General features: G+C 36.8%; 1 protein-coding gene across 3 annotated transcripts in view; it reads left to right on the top strand.

The window, feature by feature from the left end:
• ZNF608 (zinc finger protein 608) overlaps positions 1 to 15,792 on the top strand; it is a 104,201-nt gene that overhangs the window by 9,681 nt on the left and 78,728 nt on the right. The window lies entirely within an intron of this gene.

The raw sequence follows: 15,792 nt of genomic DNA, 5'->3' as shown, positions 1-15,792 counted from the left end.
AAACCATTAACTAAAAATATCCATGGAGAGACTTCGCTGTTCAAACAAGTGTCCTAAAATTGTTGATAGCTGGACATTTTTTTTTTAAAGATATCTTTTAAGTTCTGAACTGTTAGGCAATAAGATTCTTGGCTGCAGCCCATGAGCCCCGGATAAAACATCATCCGGCTTTTGTTTGAGGTCTTTTATTGAAGCTAATGACTGGTCTTGTGCCGCCCTGAGATAAATGACATTATCTCTGAGTGGGCTGACAGGAAACAGACATGTTAATGGTGAAGCTGCAGGGAGGATCTGCTATAGTTCTGACAAAAGAGTAAAGCATGGACCCCTGGTTGTGATCATTAACACATAATGCATTCCTGCTTTTCCTATGAGGGCCATGATAATTGGAAAGCTATTTTATCAACAAGCACTTAAATCATAATCTGAAACTCCTAGTTTCTTTGCATGCTAAAACTAGTGTGTTTTTTGTTAAGAAGTGTGTGCTCTAGTTTTTAAAAGATGCCAGCTCTAGGCTGTATAATATTGACATCTATATGAGAATTTGTGGCCTGCTTTCCATTAATTGAACATGTCTTTTGGATGTTAAGCATTATGTTGTGCATTTGGACTGTGTTATCCTGGTGATTTGTATTTGTAAAAGTAGATATGAGGCCAAATGCTGCTTGTTTTATTCAAGCAAAAAGTTACATTGACTTCAATGGGAGCAGGATTTATTCTGTGTTTTGTAAAACGTATACATTTATTAAGTTGGTATAAACTGCATTTCTCTATGAAAAAGGAAAAGTCTTGAAAGGCATTGTGGGGTGATGGAACTTAATAGTACATATTAGAAAGCTGCAGCTTGATGTCACTCAAGGATGGATAGGTCTGCTCCTTATCTTTAGGAGCAGGCCTCTTGCTCACCATTTCCATTGAGAAGGTAAGTGCGTTCCGTGAAGCAAAGGCAAATCTATTCTATTTGAAAGTTTACAGTGTCTGGCTGGTTCTAATGCATCTCCTGTGCACTTCCAACTTGCTTCAGTTTCTGAGACCAAAACGAGGGCATGCTGCAGGTTGGCAGGTCACAGAATGTATACTATACTTCTTTAAATTGTTATTCAGAAACCTTAGTCATTTGGAGATTGAGTTGAGAGATCAAGTATGCGCTGTGATCCAGGAGCACTTGGCAAAATCCTATTAGAAGTAGAGGTGGGAAATCAGGAGACAAAAGCCATCATTCTTCTGGTGCCCATGCTTGAGCAAGGATGGAAGTGATCCAAATATAGTGCTCTATCATGAAACCTTTATTTCCCTTGAAGCCACTGAGACTATGACTACAAGTAGGGACTACATGTGTGAGTAAAAGTTGCAGGTTTTGACCCAGAAAGGGTTACATCGGAAGATTAGAGTAATACTATAAAGAAATATGGAGATAAGAGGCTACAGTCAAATATGAAATTAGGCAGAGTACAGCTAAAAAGATGCAAATTGTCTAAGTAATGCCTAGATACACCATGCATGTATGTTCTTTGCAACTCAAGCCCTAACTGTATAATTTTTCATCTTGCATACTGTGTTTGGCATGGTGTTACTGGTGCATATGGCATCTAAGCATGCACTATACTGGGTGCTTGTCAGACCTTACTCAAGATTCCTACCTGACTTTTACCCAAGCTACCAAGGCTCACCTGTGGACAAATGATTGGTTTGAGTAAAATAACGTGCCAGGAGTTAGACAAAGTGGGGGAGGTAATATCTTTTATTGGACCAAGTTCTGTTGGTGAGGGAGACAAGCTTTCAAGTTTAAACAGACCTCTTCTTCAAGTCCTGGGACCGACATGACAATGCTGTATACGTGCAGGAGTTTCCACTATCCCATAGGCAGGCTAGACTTCTTTCACAGCTACAGTATTTAGGCATCTGCATCCTGGCCCTCTAGATACAGTTATTACTGTACATTTTTTATTTCCATTACTCTGTTTTACTCCCTTGCATAACCCAAGCAGTAGGCAATGATGCATCTTCTTGACTTGTTCCATGGTACTCAATTAGTCTCCATGACTATAATCAAGTTTTTGTAGTACTTCAGATTATCTCTTGCCCTCTAGCTGGGATAATTCCTGTTGGACAAAGTCTGTAGAGAGATTTATCAGATGGGAATGTCAGGTTATTCTGTACTTAATACATTAAGCACAATACAAGCTTTACCCAATACTTATATAATGTCATAATATACAGTTATGCTAGCCAGAATCCTCAACACATCACTACATTTCTATGAATGGTTGATGAGCTTGTCCAGGTTATTATTTGTGCCTTTCCCCCTTAAATTAGAACATCGGGCTAGATCCTTAGACAGTTAGCTCTATTGATTCCCTTACACTACTTGAGGATTTGGCCTATTTATGGTGAAATCTCAGGTCAGCATTGTTATATTTACTTGTTTAAGGTTTTTAAATAATACGCATAATTTAGAAATTGTATTTATACACAGATAGGAAAAACAGAATATTTCTGTATAGCTGAGGATTGCAAACTCATGTTTGTTTCCTCTTCATTACTTTTAGAGGATTATCTGAATACACAGTATAAATGGCTGTTTAGAATTTAGAAATGGCTACTCTGGTTTTTATCACAGAAGTCGTAGGTTCTTTTTTTAGGGCTTGTCAATCTTCTAAGCCATTTTCATTACACTGAAAAATACATTTAGAACAGAATAGTTGATAAATGTGTCCTATTGGTAGTTTCAAAACATGCCAGTGTAAATCATCTGAAGCTGGGTTTAGAATTAAAAGCATTCAAATTTTAAATCAGATGTATTCTTCAATCTTACCCATGAAAAATCAGCAGCTGAGTGCAAGCAATGAATTGCTACTTGAACTATAAAGACTAGTCTAGAACTGTGCTGTGCTGTAGCTGAGGTTGCACTAATCACTGTGTTGCAGTTTCTCTTTAATTCAGACTAAATGGTCTTGGCAATTGGAACAAAGCATTTACACTTGAAAGAAAGGTTGTAAAACTATTCAGAGTGGCGTGACTGACAATTGAGTTGTTTGTATTTTTTATTTTGTGTTTGTGGAAGAGAAAGTTGAAAGAAAAATCAAGAGGGGAGATTGGCACTTTTTTCCTATGGCTGTTGAATTTTGATTACAATACCTTTCGGAATAGATCAGTTAATTTATGGATGCATGTGGTGAATTGTGATGTCTGTCTTGCTTGGATTTACACTTCAGGCTGCACAGTCTTGGTGTCTGTGTCCCTTATAAGTGCTAAAATCCTGGGTCAACACTGTGATTCAAAATACATTATGCTTTAGTGTGAAAGAAGTTTAATAATATTAGTATTCTTATTTAATCTAGGTAGGCAAATACTACTAAACCTGAAAAGAAAGATGACACCTTTTCCAGCACTTCGCATACACAATGTCTTCAGAGACTCTACAAAGCTAATGTCCATTTAAATTTGAAGTTATTTTTCCTAGTAAATTTCAAAAACAAAAAAAGCAATGCTTTAGGTGAATTTTTGAATCCTTTACATGAAATCCTTTCTGGCTCATGGCTACAGACAGTTGTGTGGAAAAAATAATTATTGCGAACACTGAAATTGTTCTTGATTTTTTGATTTAACTTTTTTCTCATTTTTATGTCTGAATATTATTCACAGGGACTATCCCTGCTTGACAAGTGTGTTTTCTGCCTCCTGGGAACCTTCACTGTCAACTAGTAACATAAGAAATATGTGCTCACAGGGACACTTTAAGCATATTCCAATCACACCATGTGAATGCAGCTTTTACAGTTAAAATAACAGATGAAAATATATTGATTATATTTTTTATTTTGCTTAGCAGTTTTAAAAAGCTGATGTTCAGGTTGTGGTATTGTCTTATTATGTTAACCAGGAAGCAGATGGCATTGTGCCACAGAAGTATAATTTTACTTAAAGGAACTTTAAAGGTTTTCATGTGTTTTCTTTTCTCTTGTTTCCCTGATGGCTTCTTTTTATTGAAGGGTAACTTGAGGAGAGCTGGTAGCAATTTTATTGCCTTCCCATGACAGTTTGAAATAATAGCTTGGTCTTTGGTTGCCAGTCAACTTTCTACTAGTTAGCTTGATTCTGGTTTTTATCATGTGGCAATGGAATATAAAACGTAGATGTTTGTAGTTGGTTCTAAGAAACTCTCTCTTTTTTATGCTTCAATTAGCAACAGAAGACTAAGCTCCAATTGGTCACACTTTTGTAAACTCCTAGAAGTCACCTTCTTTCATCCTTTTGATTAAAGAAGGCTCCCAAGTTTAGGCTCAGTTTCCCAGGAAAGCTTGATGCACATCTGGCCTCTTTAACTGTTCACACTATACAGTTTAATTTTGCACACTGTTAGTCTTTCACATTAGCCATTGACTTAATTCAGAGGTTTTGTTAAAGTTCTTTCCTACCCAAAAGCACAATCCACTCAAAAAAACACCTTCAGTGATATTTCAGCTATGCTATAATAACCTATGCTAGAAAATGTTCTGACTGTCAGAGCAGTATTACGATAAGTGTTTGTTAAATAAACTTAGATTTTATAGTTTTTTGCTGTTTCTTCCACCTCAACCATTTGGAAAAGTCAAAAGCAACTTGTAACCTCCTTTCACGCAGTGTAGAGGGCCAGACCAAATTATTTTTGGATTTCCTGTCAACTCCTTGGCTGATTTTTATGGATGGCTCATGTTAAAAGCAACAATAATGTTTGAATTGGAAGGGTTTGGTCTTTAGGTTTTTATTCTTCATGGAGAACTGTTTATTTGTGTGTGGTTTGCCACAGTACATGGATAATACTATCAAATCTGGGCTTTATTATAAGCTTATAACTGTAGAGCATCAGCAGTAGTTGTATGTTTCTGGGTTTCATGTCATTGCCTGTTTTTCTTTTGGGGGGAGGGAAATGAAATTAGATCTATATCTTAGCAACATAGCGTGAAAATTAGACACACAAACAAATCAGAAATTGACCCCTTTTCTCAATGGGAGTCAATGATGATATTGGAAGTTTTATATAAGATTGGCCAAATAGCTAAGAAGTTGTTAGTTTATTTTTTTGCCCTGAAGATCTATGAAAGATACACCTGGAGTATATTTGATTATTTATTTATTTATTCTCCCTTGACTGAATGTTATGTGATGTACATATGAAGGTTAAATTGTGCTGAGATCTGGACTTTGAGAAAAATCATTTTGGTCATAATTTGAGCATAGCATATGTTGTTGCTTCACATCATCAATTACTGCAGAAAAAGAAAAAGATATTCAGATTCCCTACTCTTTTAGCTGGTATGAAGGTATAATTTGATATAACTAGGATAATATCGCTTGTTGCTGTAAAAAAAATAAAACAAAATATAAAAACATGCTATTGTTTAAAAAAATATAGCAACTAAGCTTTTCAGAATCCAGCTACTTTTGGCCAGTTGTGTACATTTACATTCCTTGTCCAAATCGTTCATCAGCCTTTCCCATGATGCTTCAGCAGATGCCAGACACTGAAGAAGAAGGCAGGCAGCTGTTTCCATTACACCATTGCTATACTATCCACCATAACTGGTGTATTTCTTTTTTTTTCTTCCCCTCTATCCCCTTCTCTTTTAAATACATTTTCCCCACTGACATTTCAGAACTCTAATTTATCTATCCCCAGGTTATCTTGTCATTGCTAGTATTTTTTGAAAAAAAATCTGCTTTTATTTTTTTCCATGAAGAACTTGATTCTGCAACTCTTGATCATGTTGAGTCTGCAATCCTTACTTGCGTTGAGTAGCAGTTTCCCGCGTTAGTTGTTCCTGGGATTAGTTGCATTAGTAAATACTACTCAACATGCATATAAGTTGCAGAATAGTACCTTAAATTAATAATTTGATTTATGTCTCTGACTACTGTTGTGTGATTTTTACATTCAGTCTGAATATATACTTTGAACTCTTACACTTTGCTTTTCTACCCGCTCCACTGAAAATAATAGTTTCATAGCTGTAAGCTGCTGTTGCTGAGATATGACCGAGAGAACTTCATGCAGTACAGTGAAGCACATTCATTTTCATCTAGTACCCGTTTATTGCCTTGAGCACTGTAAATCTGTCAGCTCTTCACGATTCTTTCACCTCTTTCTTCATTTGCTCCAGCTTCTAGTTTGACAATGTTCCCCTGAGGCAGAATTCTAATCTGCTTCCAATTAGTTGCAAAATGTGACTGAAATTTCCACATTATGACTGCTGTTTTACTTGCATGCACACATCTAGAAACAAATTAATGCTCTTGAATATTTATTTTTTGAGCCCTTGGATTTACTTTCAGAGGAAAAGTTGTCAACTGTTTTCAAGTGACTTGCAAGATTTACATTTTCCCTCAAACTCTAATATTTAGCATAGATTTAAAGATGTCCTCTGAATTTAAAAAAAACCCCACCCATAAACCTTCCCAGCTTTCTGAGATTATTGAAAATGTAGTACATATGGAGAAGTTAAAACTAGAGCAATTTCTTTTTATATTTCCTCATTTATAATTATCTTGGCAATTCAAAATATAAGAACACCGATCCTGTGCATGATCAACAACACAGAAATTTTTTTTCTGCTGATTTAAGATATTGTGCAGGAGAAAGAAAATGCTTATTTTCTATTCTTCTTCCATCAGCTAAGAGTAATTATTTGATTGGTGGAGGAAGAGTCTTAGATTCATCTTATTTCCTGGTGTTGGCAAGATTAAAAAGATATGGCTAATTAAAATCTCCGCACTGTATTTTCCACTGAATGCATCGATGAAGTGAGCTGTAGCTCATGAAAGCTTATGCTCAGATAAATTTGTTTGTCTCTAAGGTGCCACATGTACTCCTTTTCTTTTTGCGGATACAGACTTACACGGCTGCTACTCTGAAACCTGTTAAAATGTGAGTGTTTCCCTTTTAAAAGTATATTGTAATAGGTAGGATGTGATCCTGCAAACTTTTCTGGCAGCAGTACTTATACTCACATGAGTAGTTCAATTAGGACTTCTGCCCTTATAATAGGGCCACTTGGATGAGTAGGAAATAGTGCCATAAAGACTTTCAGAACTAGACCTTAATTTGTGTGGCATTTAGGATTGGGGGAAGCACAGGAACCTAAAACTCTAGAGGACCCCAATGTGCAGACCTTGTTTAGGCAAAACTCCCATTGACATTCCCACCATATTGCATTTCCACCTCACTGTATTATATCTCTAGTAGCATATCTGGAGAAATGTCGTGTATTTAACTCAAGTATACCAGTAGCTAAATTTATAGGTGCAAATGTTTAGTAGAGCTTAGCACTCTACAGCTTGGCAGATTGATGTCAGCAGCTGTAATAGACTTTAAATAGGCTTGCAGAATTTCATTGAAAGTAAATTGCCGAAGTTGATATTGCTAAGTACCTGTCATTTCTAAATGAGATTTGCACCTGTAAATTGAGCTATTGGTACACTATCAACAATTTTATTATTTATGGACATGAAAATGTAAAAAATAATTAAATTTCATTAGCTACCCTATGCTTATGTAGTAGCATATCACCATCACACTCTCTTTTCTGTCAGTTCATATAAACATGAATGTAGATACACAAACACACACACGCAATATCTTTGGGCGCATGAAAAAACTTTGGAGAACTGATTTTCATGCAGCAGGAAATGGTTAAAATAGAGGCAAAGGAAGATGACCTTGATATTACTCAGTTTCTCTTGGATCATAAAGCTCTGATATGAGACTCCTGAAAGATTGGAAACCTAATTTTTTTTATTTTGCTTACTCCAGTAACCTCCAATGATGCACATCACCTTTGTATGAGGAAACAATATTGGCACACATTGTGAAATGCTCCAGCAACATTTTTTTTAAATGAAACGTCAGAAGTCTTTGAGCTTCAATACTAATTCCAGGATAAATTGTGTTTGCTATGATTTGTCAATTGTTAAGACAAAAGTGCACAGACAATTAAAATTCAAGTAGAATGCATGTATTTGCAATATACAAAAACAAAAAAAAAGACTTAAAGAAATCCAAAGTGCATAACCAGGGCCAGCACATTTTAAAATATTATTAATTTTGCAGGCAAAAGCCACGGTGCTTCTGAGAAGCATTAACTGCTTTTGTTGATGGCTTATAGTTTTATAAACTCTAAATGAGCTTATTGCCTTTTAACCATCATGAGCACTAAATAACAGAAGAACCTATGAGCCTCCACATTGGACAGCAGCCAAGCAGCCACAGAAAGGGAAAAAGAAATGAATGGTTTAATTGTAGAGCAAATCATTTGTTTACAGGTTAAGACCTATTTGGTAGCCAAGTTCTATGGACCAGGAGGTGAAAGAATGAGACCCTGAGGTACAGGAAATGAATGTCTGGCTTTATATTTTGTGACCATGTTCTGCTATTTTTACCCCCTAAACCAGAGAAGGCAAGGAAAAAATGAATTGTTTAATGGTGAGGACTGCTGAGCAGAGTGCACATATTTAAAAACAACAAAAGGGTGAGGGAAGGAAAGTATCGATATGCCTTTGCAGTCTGACATGAACCTGACAACTCGAGCTACTTCCAGCTAAGGGGCACCAGTTGTTGGCAAGAAGAGCTTGCCTCTCTTGTTTGCCTGAATTTAAAAAGAGAGAGAGAGAGAGAGAGAGAGGAGAAATACCTCTGCTAATCTGAACAAACATAATACATTCTCTTGAACCTGTCTCCTTAAATGCAATTTGGCCTGCTCACAGAACCTTTAAAAAAAAAAAGTTGTGTAAATGGGTCTTTGTTTCAATATCATAATTCATTAGTGGCCAGTGCTAATGGTCAGCAAGGCTGTGGTTACTGCTTTATTGATATACATTTTTTATTTTTAAAGACCAGTTGACTGGTGGCTTGTGAATTTCAGGATATCATTTTCATGACTCATTGGTTTAAAGATCAAAGGCAAGAAAGCATTATAACTAAAGTGGTATTAACCTCTATATTAAAGGTTGCTTAATGTTTCCATTCTAAACGTCTGTTTTTTCAGTTACAAAACTTTCACCCTTTGAGCTGAAATTTTCCTGGTGGTTTAAAGATGATTTTCTCCCTCCCCAGCACCACCACCATGGAAACTTTCAGCAAAAAAAATGGATTAGCCACTTTTGAATACAAGGAGAGTGGATTAGAAAAAATGATCTCTTTCCACTTTTTTTAAGCATCCTTTTTTAAAACAGCCCTAGTGATAAATCAGCTTGGTAGGCTAGCCCTTATTGAAAAATACTATTGAGTGTTTCAGTGAAAATTGTTCTGATTTGACTGACTTATGAGCCTTTTGAAAAACACACTTTGGGCACGTGTAGAGTAGGTGGTATGAATTTTTTTTGCGACATTGAGAATGAAGGGAAGCAGGGTTGCACATGTGAGCATGGCTAACTTAGCTGCATATTGAAACTTTTACTAAAGGTATGCAATTAATATCTCTTTCATTAAGTGTTTTATAACGGTCTCCACCGTTTAAAAATATAAATATATATTTATATATTTACCTTGGAGTAACTAGCATGTGTGAGAAAACCAATGAGGAGTCCTTGTGGCACCTTAGAGACTAACAAAATTATTTGGTTTCAGAGTAGCAGCCGTGTTAGTCTGTATTCGCAAAAAGAAAAGGAGTACTTGTGGCACCTTAGAGACTAACAAATTTATTAGAGCATAAGCTTTCGTGATCCGATGAAGTGAGCTGTAGCTCACGAAAGCTTATGCTCTAATAAATTTGTTAGTCTCTAAGGTGCCACAAGTACTCCTTTTCTTTTTGAAAATTATTTGGGTATCAGCTTTCGTGGGCTAAAACCCACTTCATTAGATGCATGGAGTGGAAAGTAGAGAGGTATAAATACACAGCATATGAAAAGATGGGAGTTGCCCTACCAAGTCCCACCCTACCAAGTGGGGGTCTTAGTAGGGCAACTCCCATCTTTTCATATGCTGTGTATTTATACCTCTCTATTGTATTTTCCACTCCATGCATCTGATGAAGTGGGTTTTAAACCACGAAAGCTTATGCCCAAATAAATTTGTTGGCCTCTAAGGTGCCGCAAGGACTCCTCATTGTTTTTGCTGTTACAGACTAACAAAGCTACCACTCTGAAACCTGTTAGCATGTGTGAGCTATCCTGAGGTAAAAACACAGTGAAGATAAGACAGTTTTAGTTTTACAATGCAGTAAACTAGGCAAGGTCATCCCTATACACCTTACCAACCCTCACAGTAAAACTCAAGTGTTTTTTCTTCATTGTGTTTTTACTTCAAAGATAGCTGACATTCTGCAGCCTGCTGACACCCAGGGAAGCTTAAAACACCGAGGACAAAGAGGTGGATTCCTTCAAAGTAGTCTGGTGACCTGCTGGCAGGGAGATAGTTAAGCTGAAGTAAATAATACATCTTCTTTAACACTGAAGATGTTGCCTGAGATAGGCATTGAATTAGGGAAGCAGTAAACTAATTTGCCTCCATGTGTACGTAATCAGAGTGCACAATTCCTTGGCTACAATTTGGAGGATGGAACAATTGACTTTTCAGATAATTTAAGCCCCAGTCCAGCAATCAGATCTGCATGGACATGATCCTTGCATCCAGACAGAGCTCTTCACTGGGGCTCTGTTCAGGCCTGCCTCCAGGTTTAGGGCCAGGCCTGCCTTCAGGTTTAGGGCCTTAGTTGATTCAAATATTTCAGCAAATTTTGACTGGTACTCTCAGCTGTTATTCTTAATCTGTAGCATGTTCTGTAAATACATTTTACTGTGTACTTTTAGGGTGGGATTTTCAAAGCCACCTCTAAGGGAATTGAATTGGACATTCAGATCTCTCAGACAGCTTTGAAAATTTCAACCTTAAAAAAGCTGTTCTGCATCCTTCGCTGCTGTCACTGTTCCATAAAAATCAGTCTGATGGGTTTGATTTGTCCACCGGACTCAGAGTGGTATTCAGTACTAGAAGATGTTACACATAAGGGCTTGTTTACATGCAGAGTTGAACTGGTTTAACTTAAGGGGTGATTTTAAACCAGTTGACTTTAACTGGTGTAAAAGGCTGTGTGGGAACTCTTACTTCCGTTTAAACCTGATTCCAATTGATTTTAAGTTGATTTTAAATACAACCTTTTAAACTGAAATAGTGTCCATGTAGGGGTTTGCATGAGTTTAGTTAAACTGTGTTAATTAAACCACTGCAAGTTTGTGTGCCGACAAGGTCTAAGATACACTTTTTCTGTATCACATTCTGTTGCATTTGAGATATAATTGAAATATTTATTGTAATGTATACTTGCAAGGAGAAAAGGTTGTACATGTGACCTTAATTGTGGCATTTCCTGACTTTTGAGTGCTTAGCTATGCAACCTTAACTTTCACTTAACATACTCTTCTTAATGGAATACTGTCTATTATAATTTTAAACATTTTCGCTCTCAATTCTGTTACAAATAAACACATAAGGGAAATAGTCAGTGATGTGTGTTATTAAAGTACTTGTACTTAACAGAATTATAGTCTACTTATAAACAAGAGGCTTCCTATTAAGATTAAATTACAGGTTTACAAATGTTTTCAATATTAGCTTCCACCTATATATATATATATATATATATATATATATATATATATATATAAAATTAAGAGACGACATACCCTAAAAGACATAAAGTTATACTCCAAATCACAGGCCATTTCTCAAATTGCATTTAGGGATTGATCTTGCTCCCTTTGGAAGCATTCGCAACACAAGCACTGACTCACTGGGAGCAGAACTGAGCTCTAAATATAATCTGAGAAAGATCTGTTATGTGCGGCATAATTATATGCATATTTGTGTATGGGTATAAATCCTAGTTTTTTTTCCTTGGCAATGAAAGGGATATTTTCTTCTGGAACATTAAAACTACAGTCTGTTATCTGATACATACTTGGTACAAGGAGCTTTGACATCATGTGATAAATGATTGAAAGCTATGTTCTAAGTGACCCTTAAGGAACCTTTCCTTACTTTATCTTCTGGTATTGTGATCTTGTTCACATTGTACTTTGAAATGTGTATAATATTACTGGCAAGTTATCATGATAGCCAGTGATTGAATGGGATTTTTTTCAGTTTATTTTTGCAAGCATGTCCTCAAAGTGGTGATATTTTTTGCAGCAAGTTACATATTTTTAATACCATTTGTTGTTACTGATGCTTCCAACAATATGCACATAAATGGGTTTTCATCATGCTACATGGTAAAATACTATTGCTGAAGATATAAGGCATAGTTTCTTAAGCTCAGAGGGCAAAGTTCGTCCTTTGCATGCATTCACAAGGCTTCTATTAACTTCTAATGGCCCAAATTCATCCCAGGCTTATGTTTAATTTCTAACAAAACAATGAAGTATGTACAAATATATGTTTGTTTTATTAATAATACCATGTGGCTAAATGATAGACTAACTTTTCTGTATCTTGTATATTTCTGTCTGGAAGAGACAAAGAGGAAAAATAAGAAATATTCCTTTGGATATAGGGCCCAGTGAAGTCAAAGGAAATTTTGCTCTTGATGTCAATGGGAGCCGGTTTTCGCCCTTTGAAGTTATTTGATGTAGGGATTTTTGGAAATTCATTATGCTCTCAACTTTGGTTTGCTTTGGGAGCCAAAGGGCTGGTAAAATAGCTGAGAAAAACAGAGGAAGTTGTGGACATAGATCCAACTCATTAAGATAAAAATGGATGATGATGATGATTATGGCAGCTTAAAGTTTTTTGTTGTTTTTTTTTTGGTCTTGAAACTATGTTTAACAAATTTTAATCCTTCCAAGAAAACCCTTGTGAATATAGAGTTACCTCCAGAAGTTGAAAAGAGTGATTTGAATTACCAAAATAACCCACATGGTAAATATCACACAGGAGATGAAGCTTTGGTGATTTTGAATTGCTGAGTTTAAGGTACGACTATAGCAAAAGTGTTTGAGAGAGCTCTGTGTGTGTGAGTGAAAGAGAGAGTTGCCCACACACAAGTAATGACACTGAGGTCACTGGTGTTACTCATATGAGTAGGGACCTACTTCTGTGAATAAGGTTGCAGCGCCAAATTTATTCATTCTCATATTTTCCTTCTTTGTCCTTGAGAAAGTCCGCTGAAACGTAAAACTGAGTGCCAACAGTTTCTTGTACAGAAATCCTTTTTTGCATAAATAGGCTATTTTATTTTAGTCATGGCTAAATGCCTAATGACGTTTCTCTGAGAAGTCAAGTTATGAACAGGAGAGGAGACCTTTGTTGTTTTGAGATTAATTGAATCTCACTCATCTAAATTACAGGTTTACAAATGTTTAATTTAAATATATCCCTAGCCCACATTAACTACTGGGGTTGGATCAATCTGAGCTTGGGTGGCTAGCCTGAGCCTCCACCAATGCAGCAGTGACCATGCTAATATCTTTAGTATGCTAGCTCAAGCACCGCAAGTGTGGTCTGTCTACTCAGGCTGGGAGGGTCACATCCAGGGTCAGTGTAAGTGTACCCTGAGTTAGCAACAAGGAGAGGAAGGTTGGTTTGTCCAATAGTTAGGTTGCTAGTCCAGATCTCAGAATGTCCATTTTAATTCCCGCTCTGCCACAGATTTCCTGTATGATCTCAAGCAAATCTGAGTGTGACTCCATTTACTATCTTTAAAATGGAGATAATAGTACTTCCCTGCTTCACAGGTGTGTTGTGAGGATAGATCTATTATGCCACTCACATAGGATGATATTGGGGACCATATAAGTACCAACAGTGTATAGCAATCCATTATGTGACTGATTAATCTGGCACAGGCTGTGTTCTTCCGAGAGTCAAGGAGAGTACATTCCCTGACATCATCCATCTATAGCAGACTTTCATGAGATGAGGATTTAGGTGGGACACAACTGTCAAACTAGTTGTGGGGCCAAGTGGAAGGAAAAGGGAGATTTTCTCTTTCCATACAGCTTTCTCTGTCCCTTCCACAATGGGCAGTATGGAGAAAGGGGTACTGTCAGGGGGAGGAATGAGCCACTTAAAGCAGCTTGTTTCCTTTCTTCACAAACTAAAATCTGAATGAAACATGAGTGAATACTGCTTAGACTAGCATTAACTCCTCCTCTGGGCACCTTCAGAGCAGCCATAGGCTAGGTCTTCACTGTGTGCCTTAAGAAAAGGAGTACTTGTGGCACCTTAGAGACTAACAAATTTATTAGAGCATAAGCTTTCGTGAGCTACAGCTCACTTCATCGGATGCATTTGGTGGAAAAAACAGAGGAGAGATTTATATACACACGCACAGAGAACATGAAACAATGGGTTTAGTCTCTAAGGTGCCACAAGTACTCCTTTTCTTTTTGCGAATACAGACTAACACGGCTGCTACTCTGAAAACTGTGTGCCTTGTCTCCACTAGGATTTTACAGCACTGTAGCTAACACACTTTAGGTATTCCAAAATAGGAACACACCCTTTGGGAATGAAGACCATTTAAGACATAGATTGCAGACAGTGGCTAATTGCTGGGGGCAGGGCAGGGGACACTGTACAATGGTCCTTCTTGTGACTGTCTAATTCTGTGGCTTTTTCTGGCCCTACCCCAACATGCTATTGCCACTCCTGCAGATCAGGGATGCAGTATCACAGCTGCCCTTTCAAGCCCAGGGACACTTTGAATTAATTTGTTTCCCTCAGTGTGTTTTCACACTGGAGAGGAACATATGGTATGAACTAATTACAGAAGAGTTCGTTTCTCTTCAGTACTTCAACACTTTCATATAGATGCTTGTGCCTCTAGTAACCTGGACTCCAAGCTGCTTTCATCTCACTGGGGTTTACAAGAAGCATTATCTATGTAAATCACCAGTGACTCTCTTTTTATAACTATGAGCCAAAAGCAAAACACATTCTTTCCCTGGTTATAGTTAACCTCCAGCTGAACTCTGACAGTTTAAACTGGCACCAGCCCATCTCTCTATTCTAGAACTTCCTCTTCCAAATGTATACAAAAAGGTATCCTGAAAGTTACCACAGTGACGACTGATGTCACTTTTAGGACTGTGGAAACCACAGCTAGTTTAAGTGATCTGACATGGGATCTTTCCTGTAGTCCTTCACCTGGAGAGTAAATGTTGAAAGAACTGCCAGTCTGTTTTATTGTCTTAACCCAGTTCAAGAACTAAAGAAATGTAATAATAAGGCAAAGAAATCTGGTGTGCGGTGACCTATAGTTTCCTCCATTTTACTTGGGCTTGAATGTGTGTACAATAATTGAGATTATTTTGCTGTGGTGGGTGTGGCTGTAAATTTCAATACTGAATATAGCAGTTACTTTTTCAGTTTGCCCACAAAGTCTGTGACTGATTTTAGTGAATGTTAAGATTTTTGCCCATATGTTTGGCTTTGATTGTGGAACTATTTCAAAGTACAATGAAATAATGTTCCAGTTTCAAAATTTTAATCTCTGAAAAAGTCACTGTATATCCATTAATAAATGGCATCATTTTAGATTAAGATAAACGTGATTAAATCAAAATCATGACATTAATTAAAATGTGTGTATTATATTTTAATATAACTATCTGATATCATACAATTAATACACTACTCTGTGTTTGTCTATACTTAACTAGAAATTAAAACCTAATAAAGGATATGTTAGTGAAGCTAACTATAGGGAGTCTTTTCACTGCCTTTCATTTGGTCCTGCTATCTGTTGTTTGTAATAACATTTAAATATTTCCTCCCCAATCATTTCTATTAAAATAGACTTGATATTGACTGGGAACTTT

The sequence above is a fragment of the Dermochelys coriacea genome, chromosome 5 (genome assembly GCF_009764565.3).
Source record: "Dermochelys coriacea isolate rDerCor1 chromosome 5, rDerCor1.pri.v4, whole genome shotgun sequence".
Taxonomy (NCBI): Eukaryota; Metazoa; Chordata; order Testudines; family Dermochelyidae; genus Dermochelys; species Dermochelys coriacea.
The sequence above is the reverse complement of the archived record's forward strand: the minus strand, read 5'-3'. Positions and strand labels throughout refer to the sequence as shown.